Source organism: Anser anser (genome assembly GCF_964211835.1).
Source record: "Anser anser genome assembly, chromosome: 1".
In the NCBI taxonomy this organism is placed as follows: domain Eukaryota; kingdom Metazoa; phylum Chordata; class Aves; order Anseriformes; family Anatidae; genus Anser; species Anser anser.
In genome coordinates, this window is record NC_139720.1 from 54,616,301 (window position 1) to 54,640,423 (window position 24,123).

The 24,123-nt window shown below is 39.6% G+C and overlaps 1 protein-coding gene across 28 annotated transcripts in view; it reads right to left on the minus strand.

The window, feature by feature from the left end:
- The window catches only part of TNRC6B (trinucleotide repeat containing adaptor 6B), a 145,089-nt gene that overhangs the window by 59,533 nt on the left and 61,433 nt on the right, over window positions 1-24,123 (minus strand). Inside the window, exon 1 of one of the 28 annotated variants that reach the window (XM_083835316.1) lies at window positions 5,621-10,241. The exons of the other annotated variants lie outside the window; for them this stretch is intronic. The gene's annotated coding sequence lies outside the window, so the exon portion shown is untranslated. Of the gene's footprint in view, window positions 1-5,620; window positions 10,242-24,123 lie in introns of those variants that run through there. 28 annotated transcript variants of the gene reach the window in all.

Sequence of the window (24,123 nt, forward strand, 5' to 3'; positions counted from 1 at the left end):
TTTCACTATTATTTGCACTTTTATAACTATATAGTTTCCCTTTTGAGTCATATGTAAGATCAGTCTTTCTTGCCTCTTTTTAAGGACCCCTTATTAAGAAGAACTTGTTTTTCTGACAATGGGTTAAACACAAACTTATGAGACCAAAATTATCTGGAGGGGGGAAAAAAAAGCACATTGCAATGCTAAGCGTTCCAATAAATTTACCAAAAAACTTTCAAGTATCTCATCCATTTATTCAAAAGATCATGCTGCCCATTAACCTTCCACCATCAGCTAAAAGGGAATTCTTTCTGGCCTGGTCAGGGAAACTAGGATCAGCAACCAGCTGCTCGTATTGACAAGATCGACGCGGGGAGAAAATCCACCAACTCTACACGAGTGAATTTGGAGTAATACAATGGGGTGTGGTTCCGTTTTTTGTTACCAGCACATAGTAATGGGAACATGGACACACCAAAACCCCAAAGAGGAAGTTTGCTAAAGAGCAATCAGCAGGCAGCTTTCTACTCCAGTCTTCTTCAAGGAAGTGTGTCGGTCTTAGTAAAGCACAATTAAGCAGTAGTTTTATTTCCCTCAAAATCTTAGAATCAACATTGTTGATAACATTTATGAAGTGTATTACAGACTTCATTTCTGACTATTTCAAATGAGGCATATTAGCACTTTACAAATGATAAGAATCTCTAAGTTTTAATCCAACATTTTATTTTAAAAACAACACAGAAGAGTACCTACAATGCAGTACCCTCAACGCATTAGTTCTCGTAACAACCTCTTTGGCCAAGACAAAAAGATTTTATTTCAGAGAAAATGAGCTTTTTTAGCTAGTCAACGTTAGAAGTAACAGAAAACAGTTGTAAAGTCCAAGTTCTTATAAAAACATACCCATTTCAGGAAGGAAAAAAAGAGGCATTCAGAAAGCTAGCCTCCCACAGAATTTATCATTTTTGGAGAATATTAATTTCCTGCAAAATCCCAGTATTCATTTTTCCAGAAAACTATTTTTAAAGGAATCCTTATCCCTGAAATGCATGGGCTTGAGGCATGGTGAAGAACAGAAGCTGTTCTTTAAGTTCTTGCTATCGCAAACTAAAGCGCACGATGAGGTGACGCACCGCACTGTGTGCTATCTGCTGACAGCACGCTTTGATACGCGGAGATAACACGCCACGCAGAGTATTAGTCTACACACACAAAAAAAAAAAACACAACCCAATGAAGTCACCCTCTGACTAAAATTGCACAAAAATGGAAATAACATGGAAGAAATAAATTCCTTGAAAAATAAATTCCTTGGCACTTGAGCGTAGTCAGCTTGCAGCTCCTTCCACGGGGCTACAGCGTAGAAGTGTTGCCCTGTGGGCAAAGATGCAGGCTACATACCCAAACCCCAATCTTCCCGCCTTTTGCCCCTACCCTTCACTTTCAGGATCATTAACCATAACATAACACAGGAGTGGCATCAAACTTCTATTAAGTGCATCCTGTTCTCTGCATTGTAATAAGCATTGGATGATTTATAAGTCTTCCTCCAAGTTAGGAGCCAACTTCTCTATCTTCTTCCAGAAGAGAGGGGATTATGGAACTACACTTGGAGGATCAACAGTGCTTTACCAGAACAAGCTTTTATCTATACAAGGACAAGGTCACATCAACAACTTAAATTTTGTCTGAAAACTTGAGCCATAAAGAGCCACATGGGCCAGTCTCACTTCGAGGCAGTATTTGTTTTATTAACTTGAACTGACTCTTTATTACAGTCAGGCCTCTTGTGGTCCAAAATATCAGACCAGAAATATATTTATAAGCATTTTAGAAATGGAATGAAAGCCTCAAAGTTGAGGAACCAAAACCAGGAATTAAATCTACTGTAAGGTACCCAACGCCGGTCTGGATTTGAGGCAAGAAGAATTTGTGGTGAACTTTAGCTACAAGTATCTAACTTCTCAGTATTTCTCAAAGTTCCCTTTGGATCTTAAAATTGATCTGAATTATACAGCCTGGACACCAGCAGCAAAAGGCATCATCCAGCAGCCTGATGGATGTGTTGAACACTTTTGTAACAAGCTCAAGGCAAAAGCTCCTCTCAACCTACACAGACAGGAACCCTCTTAGAGAAAAGCAAGCTGTATTCACAGAGCGATTTCATGAACAGCTTGCTGCCACCATGGGAAGAAGCAGGTGTAATTTTCTTCCACTTTACTCCTCTGAGCCAAGCTCTGTCACTGACCTTTCCTTGTTTGAGTCTTTTCTGGATGTCTGCATATTGTATGGTGAGCAATATCAAGTCTCAAAAAGTGACTCGGACCACTCAATTTCCCCCTTTTCTTCTAATTTCAATTATTTTAGCGTGTTATCAGATTACTATCAGAAAGGAGCACACATAAGCAGCAGGGATCCTTCTCCATTCAAAGCAACACGTTAAATTGGTTGCAATTAAGTGAAACCACAGCCTCACTGTACGTCACCTCTCCACAGCGCACCCCGTTAAAACTCTGTACACCTTGCACCAACAGAAACATCGATCAGTAGAACTGCCTGCATTTCCTTCTGAACCTGACTCCCAAGTTGTGCTAGTAGAGATGTTTCTTCTGAACCGTACTGTACTTAGCCTTTATTTCACACTCAGCATATGAAACCCTACTGTTGTCACGTGCGTCTGTGCAATTCTAAGCATAACAGGGGCTTTCGTGGTATGTTCCTATACCATAATTTATATATACATACATTAAAAGGTTTACACTGATTGTAACAAGTGCCATAAGCTATGAAGAAGCATACCACAAACTCCCAAATGAGTACACAAGATTTCAGTTCTCAGTTTAAGGCTCAAGCCTGTCTTGCAAGTAACACGGGCAATCAACTGCTTAAGCTGGATGAAAGCTTTTAGATCAAATCAAACTTGATTTCAGAGACTAAAAATTAAACAAAATAAAATGCACTGCTACTGGGGTATGGAAAACTTTAGTTTTAATTCTACTTTCAGTGGATGTTACGCTTTAAGCTAAGTGTCCATCATTCCACCAGTGTGAGAAGAGCACGGTGTGCCAAAACACAGCGGTGTGCTCCAGCATGTTCAGACGGAGCACGAAGCAGAAGCAAGGTGTCAGCAGCACGGGCAAAGTCCCAGAGCTCCTGGGACAGAGTCCTGACCGACTGAGTTCCTAATGGTAAAACTACTTCTGCTAGACTAGGCCGTGTAAAGAGTTATGATCTTGCTGATCGAAAGGTTCAAAATAGGATTAACTCCGTTTTATAAAACATGTTCAAATGCACGGCATGAGCCACCTTCCTCGCTAAGCAGTGCTCACATGCATAAATCAGACAGACGTAAGCCATACACAAGTTGGCTGAGCAGGACGCAGCTCTTTAGGAACTTGGTCTTCAGGCTGAACTGAAGGAATGGAATGCAAAACTATTCTAGGACTAATGAATTCTGATGTGTGTAAGGGGAAAAAAAAACATCGATCCCTCAAAATAGCACCCCCGAGTATAAAAACTTCCCAGACTATAAGAAAATAAACCCAGAGTATAAAAACTTCAAGGAAAAGAAGGAAAATTAGTTGTTTGCTTGAAATGAGACTGAAGTTTGTAGCATCACTGAACAACTGCAATACTGTAGAAATCAGCTATGTAGTTTAGAACTGAGCAGTTCGTAACGGGATAACTAAGCTCTACTTTTTGAATTTAAAATAAAATCAGAGTATCAGGACCCAGCTATTTAGTATGACATTAAATTTTTCATGTTTATAACAATATACAAACGTATACCTGCATGTAATATAACATTTAAGACAAAAAATAACAAAAACCACCTCCCAAAAGGATACGCCATAGATCTGATACAAGCACAAAATAGACACTTCACGATACATTAACTGAAAAAAAACTTTTAAATAAAACATCTTTAAAAGCAAAGCAGCGCCTTCAAAAGGCAAGAGTTGCTTGCCCCTCAAGAAGCTGGAGTAAGCTGCTTTCTTCCCCTCTCTGGCTGGGGTCCAAACCCACGTCACTGCACGAAGTTTGCTTACTTTAAATAGCGTATCTGGAACAACTGATAGGCCTTTATCTCTGCAAAACATCAGTAATTTGAAGTTGCTGTAAAAAATAACCAAATTTAAAACATTGGCATGCCGACTTCACTAGAAGCATGCACTTCTAAAGCAGGACTCCCTGTGGAATGCTATTAGACTTGTTAATAGACTAAGATTAATTACTTCTGGAGTATTACACATATACGCATAATGATTTACAGTAACACAAAATCAACAGCTCTGACCATAAAGGGCTGTTTACTTTAAAGAACCAGACAGCAAAAGCCCTACATAACAACTCCAAATGCTCCTAAATGCAGAGGTGTGTTCTCAACACATTCAACACCTGGTTTTGGGGGGTTCCATTTCAGTTTTCATAGTCTCCTGTTAACAAGAAAACCTTACATTGTGTAAAATGAGAACTGAAATCTTTTTTAATATTCTGTATTTCTTGCTTGTGCTCTTTATAACATTACACTTTCCAGCTGTATAAACAATGTACATGAAGAAAATCTACTTTCAGGCAAGATCTAGAAGTTTACAAATGTTAGCTACCATTGATAAAAACTTTGGTTTTAAGCAAGCGGAAAGCTGCAGCCTAAATCCTAGAATGGAAGAACTGAGCATGTTTTCTCCCCTTCTTCAGCCTTCAAATGCTTCAAAGCTCTTACGGATCAGTAATCATTATTTCATAACATGCACACACACGCGCACCAAAACCACAGAGAAAGTGTTTACAGAGTTGTGAAATGTGATAAAAAAAAATGCCTCAAAAAGGCAAAGCATTCAGTTAGAAACCCACCTATTATTATGAGCCCAATAATTTGTTATCGTATCAGAACACTTGTTCAGCAAGACACGGCTCTATTCGGGACTTCAAGGATCAAAATGCGTAGAAAGCTCCATTACCTATCTACAACTGTTTACCAAGAAAGACATCTTTGTGGTTTTATAACCCACAAAAATACATAGAGAAATGAATGCTTAACAACTGATATAGAACACTTAATGAGTAACAGCCACCGCAATAAAATCTCAATAAAGAACCTGTGACTGCTCTCAGAAGGAGCTGAACCCTCCTTCCATGTGCGTGACTTTTTTTTTCACTGCACCACGCAGAACGAACGTTTCACCTATCCCACTGTGCATCCCGAAATACTTCAAGAGTCCTACTTCACCGCACAACATGGGGCTTGACATAAATGCAGGCGATCCGGGCAGAGTGCCAGATGTCAGTAAAAGGGCTGCTTATTAGTCTGCAAGTGCAGTATACGCGAGTGTTTGCCAGCATTGCTTTGCATGAGAGGATTAAGAGCTGTAAACTCGACCAGTTTTATAATCTCAAATGGCTTGCATGTCAGGAGAGGAAAAAAAAAAAAAAAGCTTTCATTTTAAAACTGTCAGATGGAAAGTTACACTAAACTTTTTCCCTGAACAGCGCTTCTCAGGTTTAGTTTTTATTTTTTAAAGCAGTTCACCTCAAAGAGCCAGGCGGCACTTCCTGCAGTAGACGCACGGTACCCTTACTGGTCTCGCCAGCAGAATCACAAGGGTAATTCTGGCTGAAGGGCCCCGGGAGTTACCTGGTCTAACCGCACACAACGCGAAGCCATCACCACGCGGGTTGCTCAGGACCCAGCCATGCTCTGAGTAGCTCCAAGGACAGGCGCTACCATCATCGTGGAGAGCCCGCTCCAGTTTTGGCCTACACCCATCGCACTTCCCACCCCCAGTATCTAGCCCGAATTCCCTTTCTGCCACTTGTGTTCGTTGCCTCTTATCACTGCGCACCACCTCCAGGAACAGTTTGGCTCCCTATGTCCTCTTATTAGGTGGCTGACAACAGCAGTAACGCTACCCCCTTAGCTTAGTAAGGCTGAACAAGTCCAAATCTCTCAGCCTCTCCTTGTGCAAGACGTGCCCCAGCCTACTAGCCATCTTGGTGGCCATTTAACATGCCAGTGTCTTTCCTGTATGGGAATCGAAATGATACAGCACGTCCAAAGAGCTGTGGAAAAGAATCACTGCTGTTAATCTGCTGGCTGTACAGCCCAGTGTGCGGTTGGTTTCTTAACAGCAACATCCTCTTAATCATATTCTACTTTTCCCTCTATCCAGTGTTTTCCTGCAGAGCTACTTTCTAGTCTGTGGACAGTACTGCTGCATGGCATTATTTTGCCCAAGGTGCAGAAATTCCCTTCGCATTCATCGAATTTCAAGAGCCTTCTGCCAAACCATTTGCTCCACCCCAACAGTACTCCCACCCTCCAGAGGTGTCCAGCACTCAGCCCACTTTAGGATTATCTGCAAACATGTTGAGGATGTGTTCCATCCCACCGACCGGGTCATTTACACACGCTAAACACCATCAGCCCCAGCGTCAACTCCCACAGGACACCGACTGTCCACGTGCCAGTTGGATTTTGCATCACTGACCGCAACCAACTCTGCACCCAACTCAGAAATCCTTTTTCAAAAAATTAGAGCAGAGTAAACAGGTATTTCTGGAGTTAGTGGTCCAGTGAGCTGGACACTAATTCCAGCTATGTCTTCCGAAGTCCTGCAGCAGGAGAGCTGTATGAGTTACCCCTTCCTATCTACACCAGCGCACTCCTGTACTTTGCAGCCTAGAAAAGAAAAGAGTCCACAGGTCAAGCTTGAAGCTCTATGTGCAGCTCTACCACTGCCTCAATGGTGCTTTGAACTGGTTACAAATTGCGATGAAGCGAAGCTGAGGAGTATTATTGCCACCTTAATAATGCATATTTACATGTATGGATGAGAAGTATTATCAAAAGCTGTTTACTGCTCATCTTCTGACAGCTGCTGACAAACAAACGCTAACTCCTGACAATGGTGTAAACTCAATTCTAACAAAAGCGGCTCTGTGCTTTCTTAGATTACAAAATACGGTCTTAAATGTCAGGAACAGAACTACTCTTCAACACAAAAAAAAAAAGTCCTAAGAAACTAAACTATTTACTGTTTGTGGTAACTATAACAGCACTCACAATGATTATGGCATTTGTTTTAATGTCAGAATATAACATTTCAGAAAGAATACAGAGAAAGTGTAATACATTTTAATTAAATCAAACGTTTTCTGCTACAGCATCATTTGTGGTGGCAGCACAGGCCAGGTAGGCCCTAAGAAACGGGATCATACAGAATCCTCGATAACAGAAGTAGCTACATTTACACAGGGTGACTGAGGTGGGAAGGGACCTGGAGGCCCCCTGTCCAAGCCCTGCTCCACCAGGGCCACCGGGAGGAGGCTGCCCAGGGCCATGTCCAGGCAGCTTTTGGAGATCTCGAAGCAGGGAGAGCCCCCAGCCTCCCTGGGCAGCCTGTGCCAGTGCTGCGTCACCCGCACAGTGAAGAAGTGCTGCCAGGTGGTGAGAGGGAGCTGCCCGTGTTCCAGTTTGTGCCCGTTGCCTCTTGTTGCTGGGCGCCGCTGAAAAGAGCCTGGCTCCGTCCTCTTTGCACCCTCCCTTCAGGTACTTACTGACACTGATGAGACCCCTCCAAGCCTTTTCTTCTCCAGGCTGAATAATCCCAGCTCTCTCAGACTTTCCTCATAGGAGGTGCTCCAGTCCCTTCATCATCTTGGTGTCTCTTACCGGGCTCTCCCCAGTATGCCCACGTCTCTCTTGGAGTGGGAGCGCAGAACTTGGCCCAGCACTCCAGGTGTGGCCTCACCAGTGCTGAGTGGAGGGAAGGATCACCTGCCACCATCTCCTAGCAATACTTAGTGCAGCCAAGAATACTGCGAGCCTTCTTACCAGCAGGGACACATTGCTGGCTCATGTTCAACTTGGTGTCCACCAGCACTCCTAGGTCTCTTACTACAGAGCTCCTTTCCAGCTGAGCAGCCCCCACCACGTGCAGGTGCCCGCGGTTGTTCCTCCCCAGGGGCAGGATTTTGCATTTTTCCTAGCTGAACTTGATGAGGTCCCCATCACCCATTTCTCCAGCCTGTCCAAGTCCCTCTGGATGGCAGCTTGACCCTCTGGTGAGTAAGCCACTCCCCCCAGTTTTGTGTCATCTGCAAATGTACTGAGAGTGCACCCCACCCCATCATGAAGATCGTTAATGAAGATGTTAAGCAGGACTGGACCCAGTATCTCTGGGGTACTCCCCTCATTACTGGCTTCCAACTAGACTTTGCACCACTGCCCATCGCTCTCTAGGGCCAGCCATTCATCCAGTTTTCAATCCACCTCACTGCTCATCCGGTCCATATTTAAGGGCTTCTCTACGACAGTATCACAGGCAACAGTGTCAAAGGCCTTCGTGTCCAGGACAATATCCACTGCTCCCCACTTCGTCCATCAAGCTGCTGATTTCACTACTGAAGCTTGTAAGGTTAATCAAGCATTACTTCCTCTTGGTGAATCCATGCTGACATGCATGACCTCCTGACGATTTTCTTCTTCACGTTGTCTGGAAATGGCTTCCAGGATTAACTGTTCCACCAGCCTCCCAGGGACTGAGATGAGGTTGACTTGTCTGTAGTTCTCTAGGTCCTCCTTCTCACAGTCCTAAGCGACGTTTGCTTTCCTCCAGTCCCCAGGTACTTCTCCCGCTTATTACGATCAAGCAAAGATTATCGAGTGGCCTCACAATCACATCTGCCAAAACTCATGGGTGCATCCCACCAGTGCCACAGTAGTTTACCCAGCAGATCCTTGCTCTCTGAAAGTCCAGGGTTGTGAGCTTGCTGCGTGCCCTCCTTGCTGCCCTCATGATCTTGAACTCCACCATTTCATGGTCACTGCAGCCAAGGCTGCCTTTAACCTCCTCTGTCGCTGGGAGAAGGCAGTTACCATCAGTGCATTCCAGGAACCTCCTGTGTCATCCCTCCAACAGACACCAGGATGGCTGAAGTTCCCTAGGAGAACCAGGGCTTGTGGACATGCGGCTGCTCCTCTCTGTCTGTAAGGGACCTCATCTGCTTGGTCTTCCTGATCAGAAGGCCTGTAGCAGACCCCCACCATAATGTCACCTGCCCTGTCTTCTCTTTAATCCTAACCCATGAACTCTCTGTTGGCTCATCCACCCCCAGGCAGAGCTCTGTGCACTGCAGCTGGTCATGGACACAGAGGGCAACAGCCCCTCCTCGTGTCCCAGCCTGTTGTTCCTAAGAGCCCGCATGCTTCCATTGCGACACTCAGTCATGGGAGCCATCCCACCACATGGGATGTAAAACTCATGTTTCTTGGACTGTAACAGACATTTTTATAGTTATGTTTCTCAGAAAATGTAAGGCCAGCCTGGTGCAGATCTAAACTGAGATAAAGGACAGAATTTTGGGAGAAGGTGGAAATAAAGAAAACATTAGATACACCCACCTTATTGCTCAAAAAAAAAAAATGGAAAAAAAGGCTTTTACTATAGTTTAAAATACTGGAGGTCTTCTTGACTTTTGTGATATGACGCTTCAGGAAGGATTAAGAAAGTTAAAGCATAGCTACATGTGAAGAAGTTCCTATTTAGTGATAGTTAATTTACTAAAAAACAGAAGCATGCCCTATACAAGCAGCATATTTTGAGTGATGAGGTGCTCAGTAGTCCACCTGCCTGAGGATGTTTTTAAGGGTACTCTCATGGTGTCAGAATTATAAAGGTCATTGTTTTAAGAGATCTGATTGTTTACTTTTATTCAGTTTCCAAAGAAACGCTCTGAATTTACTTGCTCTAAAAAATGAAAATTATTTAATCAAGTTAAGTAACAGCTTGACAAGTACATTACATACCTCCAGTTCTGTGTAATACGATACTATTTTGCATATGCAGTGCTCCAGGGCACTATAGTAATGAAAATAGCATTTATCAAACTAAGTCATTATTTTAATTATACTACATCAAAATACTAAAGCAAGAATGTATTTAGTTTTATCAGTGGGAAGTTAAGAACAAGGTTTTCTGCACAAAGTTGTTATTCTTCTGTTGTAGGTCAAGCTGGAAGAACCAGCAAGTTAAAGTTGTTTGAACTTCTGATATTAAAAAAAACACCACCAATAAAAAAAAAACCACACAACTTGCTCAGATTTTTTTGGCAAAGGTATCTAAGGTTTATATTTTCTATTCCAATTGTTGCCTGAGGCAATATTTATTTTTAACAGGTAAGAAAATTCATTCATCCTCTTCCTGCAAATACTCAGTTTACGAAGTTTCAGGACTGCCATGATCCATATCAGGAAATCTAAATCAAAGGCAGAAGGGAAAGTATGTAACATATTTGGCATGTCTGGGTAATGCTGTGTAAGTCTTGTCAAATTACCATCTCTTCAAACCAATCAATCTGTGTATGCTCAATGTATTCAGCAGGAGCTTGGAAGTAAGTTCTTGATACTCCATAACTAGTAAGCATGACCATAAATTAAGACTTATAATTAAGGTTATAAGACACCCAAGACAACCCCCGTTCCCCAATTGTCTGACAACCATAAGCCATTGTTTATCTTGAATGGAGAGCCACGTTATCTCCTACTCCTCTCCATCCTTACACCACCTGAGCAGAGAGCTGAATCAGGACTAAAGGTAAGCAATAAGCCCCCAGAACTGGCTGAACAGCCAGGCTGCAATGCAGCAGGACAAAGACCCAGGTGCATTCATTCTCAATCCACCACAATGCAAATGCTGCTTTGTGCAGAGGCCTTCAGCTGTATCTCAAACTTCACTAGCTGAGTTGGTTCCTTGGAAAGCACTCTACGAAATAGTTTTGAAGCCCTGTGTTTAAAACTGTATTTATGTGTTTTGTGCAATGAGTAAAATACAGATGTAGCGTCTTGTATGAAAGAAAAATTAAATTGAAACCCTGTATTTGCATGCATGAAGCTTGGCAAGTAATTTCATCTGATGATACCGTGCCTTGTAATTGGACAAATGGTTGGTTAGCTGGCAATATCTTAAACAGCTGTATACTTTTTCAAAAAGTTCAGAGATATCTTGCAGTTTTATGACAATCTGTAATCATAACCTTCCTCTGTCAGATGGAGGAAAAAAACACCCAAGAGATTGATATGTTTATTGTTTCGTAATAGCCAAATACTAGATGCCATAAGAGCTAATTATCAATCTTGGCAATCACAAAACTCAAATACAGGCTATATTCAGTCTGAAGTAAGAACTCATTTACCAGCTCAATACCATGGATTAGTGAGTTCTTAGAATGCAATAAAGATTATATATGCTTACTTCAGAGTGAACTTTCAGTTAAGCTCAGTGTATACAGACCTCATTCAAGTTCAGTTACAGTAAAAATTCAGCCCGGTCTATAACTAGATATAACATGTTCCTATTCAAGTTCTCGTGCTGACTCTAAAATCAGCTGTTAAACACACTACCTTCTCACCCCCTGCCACTTTTAATGATGCATTTCCTTACAAAATATCTATTATGTTTAGAGCTCAGGAAGTTGTACACCACTTTTTTTTTTTTTCCCATTTAGAACTGATGTGGGGGAAGGATGACATTTAATACCACATGCTGCAACAACACAGAGCTTTCCCAGGATATGTAACAAAACAAGAGGCTGCATGACCGGCTCAAGGTTACAGCATGACTCCATTGCTCACTCCGAATTAAAAACTGGTATCCTCCTGACTCCTCCTGTATTTTCACTAATAAAATAATACCACTACTGAACACTTACACAGTTCCTTTCATCGCAGGATGTCAAAGGTCTTTATAAATATTAATTAAGCATTGCAACAACATTAAGAAGTATGTAAAACTTAATTCTGCACATGAGTAAACCCAAGCAAAGAATAAATAACCTGCGTTCAAAGTCATAGGACAAGTCAGCAGTATGGATAATAAACAGCTCTTGCCATTAAGAAACACTCCATTAGAAGCAGGGACACAATTAATACTCCAACTGTGATGTGAACTATACAGACCTCGATAGAAAAGGGGAATTTTGTAAAGTAGGTCAGTTGTTAGTGTTTTTAAAGAAATTAAATGAAAAACTGTGTAATTCATGTTTCAGCCCACTGCAACTTTCTAAAAAACAACAAACAAAACAACAGCTCAAAGGTTGCTGAGTTTTCCCAAATTAAACTGGTAACACAAACTTAATGAAAAATATCTTGAAGATCCTGATCAACTCTTGCTTAGAAGTACGGCTAAGCTCAAGATCAAACTCTGCTGAGATGTGTCCAAATGCACCTGGAACCAAAGAGGGAGCAACCTTTTAGTCTGTAGCCACAGAAGTTGTGTGTGAAAATGGGTAGCAACTGCTCTCCGGACAAACACATCTACTACAGACAAAGTCATCATGTAACTCTCCAAGTCTGGAAAGGCACACAGATATGTGATTCTTTCATCACCATCCAGTATTTTCAAGTTAACATTTTGGTTCTTACGATCAGTCAAGAACATTTTTTCAATGCGTTTAACTAGTTTGCATTAGACTTTTGTTATGTACTCAAAGCTGCTGACCCGTACATTTTATCTAATATTATTTATAAAGGATTTCCCATACAAAACGTGTAGTTGTGTTGCAGCGTATTCTCACACTTTTATAAGAGACACTCCAAAGGTCAAGGAGGACCATATGTACATGGAAGAAGGAATGAGAACTGTATTCTTACAAATAATGGTTGTACCTAATGTCATCAAGATTTGACTTTAGAATATAACAACCAAGTCAGGTCTTAGCATGCCAGTACTAGAGAGTACAGTAAATATTGTATCATTAAGAAAACTATTTTATAAGGCCAGCATTCAGTATTTGTTGTTTATAGGTTAATAACAGATGATGAAAAACTAAAATCCAGTGAAACAACTTTGCTAAATTTTAAGCTAGGTGTTTCGCAACAAAAAAGCTTAAATTCATTTGCCGCTTTAAGTGTATAATTAAAGCAGACTGTCCTGTTAGACACAATTTTGGTATGCATTTAAGATACACGCTTCAGAATATACAAACTAACAAACTTCCTCCCTCCCTTCTTTTGTTTGTACCTGAAGATTTAAAAGCTGATGAAAGCCACCTTGATAAATGAAATTAATCAGCTGTCTCCCTCAACCAGCTTTTAGAAACAAATGCACAAAACCATTCATACCATGGCATGAAATCTGCAAGAGGTACAGGTGGCACGGAAGCGAGCAATTTTGTTAATGCACCGTGTCCTCTTTTCTGCAGCTTGCACCTGCAGTTAAGACAAGCAAGAATCAGGTCTCATTAAAGCCTCAGTAAGGATGAGAGGCTGCTCAAGAAATGAGGTAAATCATAAGTGCAGTAAGTGCTCTCCTTGGTGCATTGCTATGGACATTCTGAAGGCCAAAACATGAGACGCATTGAATAAAAACAGAATTATGGTCATAAAATACGTTAATAAACGAAGAGCATGGTTTTTGTCTTTGTTTTTTTAAACTATGAAAACTGACATGCTTTCAATCAATAAGAAGAAGCGGGCTTTAGTGCAGTGCTTGTAATCAGGCGATATGCTAGACTTGCTATCTACTTTTAAAGCGGCAAGATTTAAATGGGGCACAGAAAAACACCGTTCAACTTGTAGGGAACCCTGGAATGCATGAAGCATGTGGATTTTTACAAAGCCTGGTACAGAAGCATTTGTTTGCCAGATGCGTGCTTCTCACCCTTCTTACTGCAACCAGCTGGCCACTCTTTTCATTAGTCACTTTCCATTCAAAAGTGGCATTGATAAATTATTATTCAAAATATCACAACTCATTTCACATCATGACTCATACGACTCATTAAGATGTAAACTGAAATTATTCATTGGCTCACAGAATGAAAACTAGACAATTCTAAAGAAACTGTGTGTAGGAAACAGGAAGAACACGAAAACACCAGCGCGGTACAAATGCAAGACATGACTTGTTTTGAACTACAGGAAACTAATAATCCTTCCACGTGAAGTTACTTAAGCAGCCAAAAAATTCAAAGCTTCTTCAAACTTGTCTTCTCATATAATCATATGAGTTTTGAGGACGTAAGAAAGATGTGATTGTTTTAATCTGGCATTGCAAGAAAATGATCGTCTAACATTTCAAAACAACAAAAGAGAACCAAATACTGTGACCAAGGCATGCAGTGTCTACAAACACTGGGAAAACAAGGACAGGCGTCACACAATAGCAAGTAAAAATTGCACTGCCATACGCTTTCCTAAATTTCGAAGACCTAAAATTGCTTTTTATTTTTTTAAAAGAACAAATAATTGTAGATTGCTTGATAAAGATCAAGAGTCCATTTGACATTAGCCACGTACCCTTCCTTCCTCACAAAGACCAAATTCTTAATGAACAATTAATTCTAAAGGCCAACACTAAGCTTCTAAGCATGAGGTCACAGGTCTACATATTATGATGCCACTGATTATCACGGAAAATTGTTTTCAGAATCTTCTAGGAAAACACGTATTTTACTCCTCATAAAGTGATTTAAAAAATCACTTCATAGGGCTAATTAAAAAAAAATCAATCTACATACAGCAATGAAAACAACTCGTCTAGAAGTACAATGTATTATCACGTAATGGTTGAACAGAAGTGCAAAAGCATCTCCCTATTGCCAAGTCTGCAATATCTCAACCTTTTATTTCCTAATTTCTCCTTATGTTTTTAGGGAATGGTTGCATTACTGCCATAGTACTGAAAAACAATCTTTAGTTTTTAAAAAGTAAGATTTAAAGATTTTGAACTTCTTTATTGCAAGCTACGTTCGGAAGGATACAGACATCTGGGCATTCCCCATAGGGAGCATTATCAGAAAGGATATTAGAAGTCAAGAGCTTTTTAAGGTCACAGAAAACTGCAACTGTATAAATACATTTCAACTTATCCTTGGGCTTTTTTTTTTTTTTTAAGGGACAGCACCATGGCTAACACTAGAAATACTGCTGTCTACTCAATGGGTTTTTGCTTAAAAAGAAAAAATAAAATCAAGTTACTGGAATCCATGCAACAAGACTGTCAGAAATACACGGTAGTACTTCTTACCTGTAACCTGTACAGATGACCAGAAAACTGAGACCCGTTTAGTGACAACTTGCAAAAGTGTGTTTCTTCCTCACACAAAAGGAGTGGCAAAACGTGGAAAACAGCTTTCTGCAGGCCATACAATCACACCTGTTTAACACAGGCATTGAAAATTAACTAGCCACAACAGTTATGAGGTAGAAACGAAAGAAACTCTATAAAACAATACACGCATAGGCAGAGAATATATATGTTCTCTTATGTTCAATAATCTATCAGTTTTTGATCATCTGTTTTTATAGTCTTGATACTGTACACCATTCCTGAGCTGCAGTTCAAAAAAGTTACCCTGATTTCATGCCTTCTGGAAATAAAGCACAGATTAAACCACCTAGTCTAGACATGAAACTCTTATTAATTGCTGAGTAAACAATCATTTCCTTATTTCTTAAGCAAAGACTGTACAAAGTTTAAGTGAAAAGCATTTGCCATATCCTCAGGCATTTCTTTAAACTAAGGGCCGTCTCCCACCAAGGAAAGAATTGGAAAGAATTTATTTTAGCCACGCTGTTATTTCTGTGAAGTCGATGTCTGTCCAATCTTAGCAGTCACTCACCTGAGAATTGCTACTATTTGTACTGAGTGCGGAGGACAAGCTTTTTGAAATCTTGACTGGGGACTATCATTCCCTGGATCTCTTTCCAGGAATGATTATTTACTGCTTAAATGATGTTGCTGCTTAAGTCATTCACAGATACGTTACCAGATCCATTTATAAATTCAACCCCATTTAAATCTGTTGCTTTCTAATGCAGTGGTTTAAAATAACTTAGAAATTTTCAGAATAAGTAAAAACCCGATCTGAGGACTAGATGCACCTTTCACTTGAAAATCCAATGGCTCTTCAAATTTCCCTCTTCAAGAGGAAATAGTTTAAAATTAACTATACATTACTATCAAAGAAGAATTGTCTCTTGTAAGCTAAGTCGGATCTGCAACACTTGCATTCCAGAGAGCTTACAATCATTGACAACATGAAAGCTCAGATCAGAAAGTTGTTTCAACACACAAGAATTCCATGACAGGAACTTGCAATCCCTATACAACCTGGCTACGGTTTGTCTCCCAGGCACGCACCACTCCTTTTTCTGCTACAGAAAAGGGAAGCCAAATTGCAAAAGAGGTAATCCAAAAAATAATCTAAGGTGAGGAAGCCACTGAACTGCCACCTACAAGACAGAACGTAAAGAAGAACACCACCATTTACGATATACATGCAATAAAAATGTAAACTCACAATCACTGAGGCAGAAAAATATAGTGATATAAATAATATTTACTATTTAAGACATTTCTAGCAGTCTAAGATTAAGCTGATTTGCCTTGTTAAATTCCCAACCCAAGTAGCATTTACTTCCTTTGGGTTAATTTTTACCTTGCTGCATTATGTAAGATAAGAATCTTATTTCTAATTTAAAAAAGGCCTTTCTAATGTTCAGTAACGTTTTTTACTTCTGAGCAGTTAAAAACCACGCACTCTTTTGAACATCGGTGCTAACAAGGGAAGACAGCTAGATCAAAACCATTTAAGGCATTCAGTGTACATGTTCACAGAACACTTCTGCATGTTTGCAGCTAAAAAATAATTTATACCTCTGCTGACAGTAAATCTGAAGACTCCTCCCGTCTTTAATTAATAGCTACGTCTTTCTACCACTGATTAATTTTGTAAAAATGTGGAACAGAAGAGTTTAAGGTTTTTTTTAGACACTAGGGCAAAACATTTTAAGATATGTGACAGGAACGTAAGATATTCACAGTTCCACAAAAACTGCACTTCTATTAAGTTAAACCATCTCTCTATCCTCTTTAAGAAAGGTGGCTCTGCATAAAGACAGGTCAACTCTTTGCTGCTATATAAAGTTGAAGGTTAAAATGCATAAGCTGGTATGGGAGACTATTTCCTGCTGAAGGAAAAGCCCTTTAAACACTAGAACCTCAAATCTAATTTGTCAGCTTATGGATGCTTCCACGCGCACTGCCAGTGCAAAGCTTCTAACTTTCTACAAAGCCACTGCATTGAGAAAACAGACGACGCTACTTAGCAAAAAGCCTGACCTTAAGCAAAAAATAGCCTGACCTTATAGTAAAAGTAACAGGCAATTCCCTTGCATAAACACTTGAAATTTCCAATTCCAGGTGAAGGATCTTCTGCTTTAATCAAGACCAGATCTGCTATTCTGGAAGTGCCAGTTGGACTTACTGCTGTCAGTGTGCAATTTGCATGTGGCTGAGTGAAGTGGGAAAGTGTACGAATAAGCACTAACTTGTTCAAATGCTCTTTATTAAGAGTATAAGAAAATTCACTGGGCACCACCAGAAATAACATCCTTAGTTAAAAACACCTCTGATAAGCTTGCTCTTGCTAATGTGTTCTTTTTTTAAAAAAAGGAAGGAGAATTTGAACCTGCCACTGAAGTTATGTCTACCAGTTTAAATCAGGGTCCAGACAGCTCAGAATGAAGCAGGCTCAGCTGCGTCTGTCGCCGTCACAAGGATCTAGTCCGTAACACAGTTTCGGGTAATACTCAGCAGTATACAGTTACGGTACTTCTGGGAGACCTACTGGGAAGGACTATACAGTTTAATTACACCATATTACCAGTTGTAATAGGGTGAATAAAGCAAGAACTGCCACAACAATGTCGATTTCAAACACTGCCCGGGCTTGGGCAAGGAACCTGACAGACATCCAGTTTAAATGTCTTCTGAAGCCACAGCCCAAGGGAATAGGGACTTGTAAATGCTCAAACAGCTGAAACTGAAAGGGAAACCAGCGCAGCAAGCATTTCTATCTGGCTCGGTTAGCGAGGTGCATGAAAGAGGAGAGCAAGTTAGAAAGACGAGGTAGACCGCTAATACTAATTAGTTACAGTAATTTTTGTAATCACCAACGAAAAGTTTTAGAGGTAGCCTATATGTGCACCAGCAGCCAGTAACAGTTCTGTCTGAATGGTCAGATACAGTCACACTGTGCTGCTAGGGGGAAGGGGAAAAGAATATGGAGGGCTGGAGCTTCAGCCCTCACAAGCATCAAATACTTTTAAGCTTGCAGTACCTGGATTTCTTTTTGGAACTATTTAACATTTTTATTATTTTGCACACACAAAAACCACCTTATATCCAGGTAAAACACTGGAGAGAGGGTGCCAACAGGTTGTTTTTTGATTCTTTTTGTTTGCTTGGATGGTTGCTTTGGTTTTGTTTCCTCAGCTAAGTGCCACGTTAGTAATTTAGGAAAACATCCTTATTATGCGTTTGCATAGGGCCACAGTCTGCAAGAAATGGAGTGTACCCATAGAATGCACCTGAGGAAAAAAAACAAGTTCTATTTTGCCTCTGCAGCTTAGAACTAACAAAACACTGCATGGAAAATAAAAGTCCCTTTAACTGTCAAAAATGGATTTGCTAATCCTTGCCAGGATTTTTAATGGTACAGAAAAACAAACTGTAGTGGTGGCGTTCATTTTATAAGAATGTTTTAGATCAAAATCCCCTACCTAAAGGAAACACCTCAAACTGTCTGTATGTTCAATAAAAGCCACTCCAAGCTAAGTTTTTACTCTAGGAAGGAAGGATCAGTCAGTGAACCTACAGAGGTTCTCTCTTTTTCTTTAAGTTTCACATGAAAGCCTTTCATACTTCATTGAAGGATAACAATATTTAAAACCTCATTAAAAACTTTGAGTGTTAAATATAGAATGTGAATTTAATGAATACCTCAGAAAGACTGTCTCTGAACTACATTTTCACTTCTACTTTAAAACATCAAAGCAAATCATCTACTTTTCAGGTTTTCTTTTGTTTTTAATGTTAACATTTCTCAAGGTAGTATGCAGAGCAGCTTTTAAGCCCTGAATTCCTGTACCCTCAGCAGAAGTCCTTAGTCTGGCCTCAAGACCCTGCACTATGATTTGTTATCATTTATGACCCAGTTACATTAACCATACTCCTTGGTACCCGTGGTGACCTACAACATGAAATAGAACTTTTAGCATTTGAAATTTTAAGAAGAGTGAAGTATACTATTCTATCTTTTTACCCACATTACGATTTTAGTTAAATCAGCTGTGTTCCCCTAAAGCATTAGGAAAAAGAGCATTATTTCTATTCACAATTCAATACAGCTGTGCACAACTGGCTTGAGCCCCAGGCCACAAGCCAGGAACTTCCGAGTTCAAGTCTGGCTCTACCACTGACTTGCTGTGTGGCCTTCAGAGAGCCTCTAGATTTCTCTGCTGCTCCTCTGCCATCGGTATGCTTACCTTACAGAATGGCATTTGCTTTGTTTGTGAACATTCAAACATGAATCAATCAGCTTTGAGAGAATTTCTCACTATGGCTTTAGTTTGGTAAGGCCCACTAAGAAGTCTCCGCATGCCAGCAGACTTTAAATGCATTAACTGCCAACATACACAAACACTACATATACCACACGTATGTACAGACAGACACGATACACCTACACAAATATCAAAAGAAAAAAAAATAGTAAAATGGTAAAGTCATTATAAAGTAATCATTTCAAAATTTGTCAAGAACAAAAAAGCAGGAGAAAATGAAATCAAGTTAACTGCCGTAAAAGCAGATCGAACTTACAATGCAGAACAACCTATGACCTTGTTCTTATTAACCTACGGAGCCGGTGATGAAATCTGTTTTTTTTAAGAGCTTATATTAAATGTACACAGCATGCAATGCTTCAGCTCAAGCAATTACGACGACTAATATTTTAGCGTATTAGTTTAACAACATACAAAGTGGCCTGGGAATGCGCAGTAGAAAAAAGGATTTAAGCTTAACCGAATTATCTAGCACCAACTAAACTATGATTTACAATATGATCTTTCTTTAAAATAGATCACGGGAAGTTGCAGAAAGTTAAGCTTACAATACCTGCATGTCTGCCGTACAAGTTTCAGTTCACATTATCTGATGAAGCAGAATGCCACGGAGACCGACACCAACTAGCCTCAGCTTTTCCTGAACTCCAGTGAACCACTCACGCAAATACAACTGATCACCTTTAAAACAGTATACACTGCTTTTAAATCCACGCCCTAGAAGAAAACTTGTCCCCCAAACCTTGTCAAGACAGGCTGACTTTCCAAAAGCTAGCCAGCTCAGCTATTCATGGCCTCACCATGGAGAGAGCATGCTTAGACTAAGAACGATGCATCTCAGTCTTACGGTACATTAAGCTGCCAACGCAAGTCTTAGCCTTTAGTTTAAATCATAGGGTTTAGTTTATCCTCCACCTACTATCTCCTTTTGCATCTTGTTTTACCTAAAATCTGGTAAGAACACACTTCCTACAGTTTTTCTGTATCAGGACACAGAACTTATTTGTGGAAAATGGTAAATTTAAAGCATAACTGTCTCCCAATTAACTCCACAGCAGCATAAATTAATTCAGAATACTGTGTTATTTTGGGATAAAAACAGTCAACAAGAACCGCATCAGATACAACTGTTCCACAATTGCTCCCATGCAAAGAGAAGGAGGATGAAAGCAAATTCAGATAGTGTGTGCACAAGGACTAAACTGGTTCAAGCTGTAGAGTATTACCTGCATACGGGACTTAAAATTCTCCCATTCCAGGTCATTTACTATTTTTCTGCTATAACGTAAAGGTTTCCAAAAGATATTTGCTGATTAAACCCTGGGAAGTTAAGAGAAATACCATCATGAAAAAGTATGTATAAACAACTATTATGAAGATTAGATCCTTACCCAGGTGAGATTTTGTTTTCAGCTCCCTACATCACACTACCATTGGTGTATTTCCATCAGATGAAGCAATTGTGAATACAGCAGCAAGGCTACTATACTGGTTAGCAAGCATTGTTGCCAGGGTAATCGAGATCTGCTCTGAATAGGATTACACGACACAGGTAAAAACAAACGAACAAAAAAAAAATAACCCTAATGCCTTATTCACGTTCTCTCTCTGCATTGTTTGGTCTGGTTGAGATGTATCAAACTGAGATAATCTGAACAGTACCTGAATAGGAATGAAAAATGTATTTGACTTTGTAACACAAATATATTTAATTTACAATTACCATTAATATTGCGCTAGCTGACTTTTGAAGCACCAGCTGGAGACTTCTTTTACGGTAGTTTCAAAAAAGCTTTTGGGGTTTTACATCAGGTTAACCAACTATTCTTACAAGCAGTTTGAGCTTGGTCAACATTTAGATTCCAACCACTGCACGCGAACTTGTGATCATACCCACAAAGAAAAAAAGAACTAGATAAGACATGTATAACCTGAACAGGATATTCTCTATTTCCTTACAGTGTGTATTCTTAACCAGTTCAGAATTTTTAACATTTACCATAAAAGCTCTTTTGAATGAGGCAGTTGGGTAATAACACTAACGGTACCAAAGTAAAGGCAAGGAAGTGTTTATTTAAATAGCCTTAACTAAAACACCAACAAATTAGTTTTTAAAAATTCATATGGAGATCAAACCATATAATGACTATTTTCTGCTTCACAGGATGACCAGTTCTTGAAGCAAAAAACATATATGCAAGTTAGGAAAGGAGGTTAGCTAAGTTTTGGTTCCTTCTGCCTATAGAAGTATCCGTTTCCATTTTTACTGACCTCGAACTCTTTCCATTAAGATGCAGAGTAGCCTGGAAAGAATCCAGCACAGGTAACCACGGTAGAATTTCCACACATTAAAATACCAAAATTCACCTGTATGGCGTGATTACATCAATTATTATTCCTCTGAACTGCCCAGCAGAAGACTGATCACGGTCACACTGTATATTTAGCTGGCAAGGTGACATCAGTCTCACTTTCATTGATGAAGTTCTCAGTAGTAGTTCTTCCTCTTGCCAAAGAAAGCTGTTTTGCAGACAAGTACGTGTAGAGTATTAATTCAGAATCAGTCGTGTTTTAAATTGGACCTCCAATCTAGTACGATTGTGCAAGTGGAATTATATACAATTAAAAAATACAAATGCTAATTAAAGAGTTTCAACAAGAACACTAACACGGCTACACTTGAATTCTAATGTTCAATTGCGATGTCTTTTACTACTCACAGTAAAATTTAAGCCAGAAAAAAAGCGGAGGAATCACAGAAGACGTATTTTAAGAAAGTTTTAAGTGACATAGGACACTGCAGCCTGGAGAAAACGATGGCTCAGGCATAATCAAATTCTCAAATACAGCCTGAATTATGATGACAACACATCTGTGTGCATTTGCCACAGAGCACATGTAAAATGGGACAACTGAACTGAACTTCAATTAATGCTTAAGTAGCATTGACAGAATACATATGCAACCTTTCCTGGCTTTATGTAGGTCAATCAGCCCCCAAAAAATCAGTATATGTGAAGGCTACTGTGTGTACATACTTAAACAACTATATTCCAGCAGTCTCACTGCAGCTGAAGTCATGCATATGTTCATATACATGGAGATTGTGGCAAACAGCCACTACGAAGTTCCAGACCGACAGTAGTTTATGATTGTTCTGGGCTAACAAATGCTGTGCTTAAAGAAAAAATAGTGAGAATGCTAGAAGTGATTCTTCCATTGTTCTGTTTAAAAAAATACTTCTCCAATTCATAAATGAAGACAATGTTCTGCTCAAGTTCAGTTTGGTTTCCCGATTCAGTTGCTATACACGTATCATTACTTTATGAAGTCCCAACTCTGGGCTTACTAAGAACATAACCTTCACTTATTTCATAATTAAAGCATGCATGATGAAGTTTTGTGTACTCTTAAGGAATTTAAAGAATGGCCACTTTCAATTAAAAATATTCACGCCTTTCTGCTTCTTAGTTGCTGAAGCAACTATCCTGTTCAAAGCCCATTCAACTATGATGGAGCTCAGTGTCAAAATAGTTGTTTTCTGGCACAATTTACAGTTGCTTATTCATTCTCAGGGCATTTATGTACCTATGAAAAATAATAAAACTTCCGTTTTTTGCATTTGCTAGACTACCTTCTTCTTTTATGGTTTACTTGTCTTACTTGAAGAAACTCAAAATTTATTGACCTCCACTACTGTTCAAAATGCTCTTAACTTGAGGTCTTGCGAAAGTACCATCCTAAAAAGAGTGTCACTCTCCTGATGGCAGACAGCAAAATAGGGCTGTACCTTGATACTTTCTTTTGGTTTTGTCCTTGTAGTAAGTTCCAAACCTAGATTTCAGCACTAAGTCCCTTTTAACAAAAATTTGAATCAATACACGTTTTGTATTTTACTGACTTTTTTTTACACCTATTGGTATCTAAGCACTATACGATCATTTTCTTTGCCTAACATACAAATGCTCATTTAATTAAATTCAGACACAAATCGTAGCACAGAAAGAAACAGTACTCAGCTATCATGCTTGTTACCTGCTGTCTTCAACAAGACTCCCCTCCATATTTTCTCTCCAGGGGTATCGGCATACATTTTTCCATGCTATGCTTAACTCTTTATTTTTGATCTGTTTGGCCTTTAAGTATCACCTGTTTTATTAATGCTTCTTCTCCTGGGTACCTGAAATAACTCCAAGGTTCATTTCCTGTTTTATGTTTTCCCACATGGCTAAACTAGCTAATTAAACGTAGTTCTGGAACTCAAACATTTTGAAAGAAAATGGAAGTTTGTCTTTAATTTTGCCCATACTATTACATCCAAATATCACTTAACCTGTTCTTAGATATTACTTTTCAGAAATTATTACAATTGTAAGTACATAATTATAGCAGCACCAGAGCATTTTAGCCCTGAACTATAACCCTAGCATGTGCTACACAAACAGACGGAAAAATATCCCTTAAATTGACAGTTACCCATAAAGCTTTAGGAATTCATATCAGAAGTGCGTGGGTGGCACTACATATAAAAAAATAACTGGGTTTACATATATGCCTGCTGCTCCAAAATACGTATGCTCTGACTCTACAAAAAATAAACTCGGGTTAGCAGCATATGCACAATGGAGAAAGAATTTAGGCAGTGAAAAGCGCTAGATGTACAGCTCTGGAGATGGAATCCACCACAGAGAGAAAGGCACCATTTCTCTTGTGTCCTTCAAAACAATTAT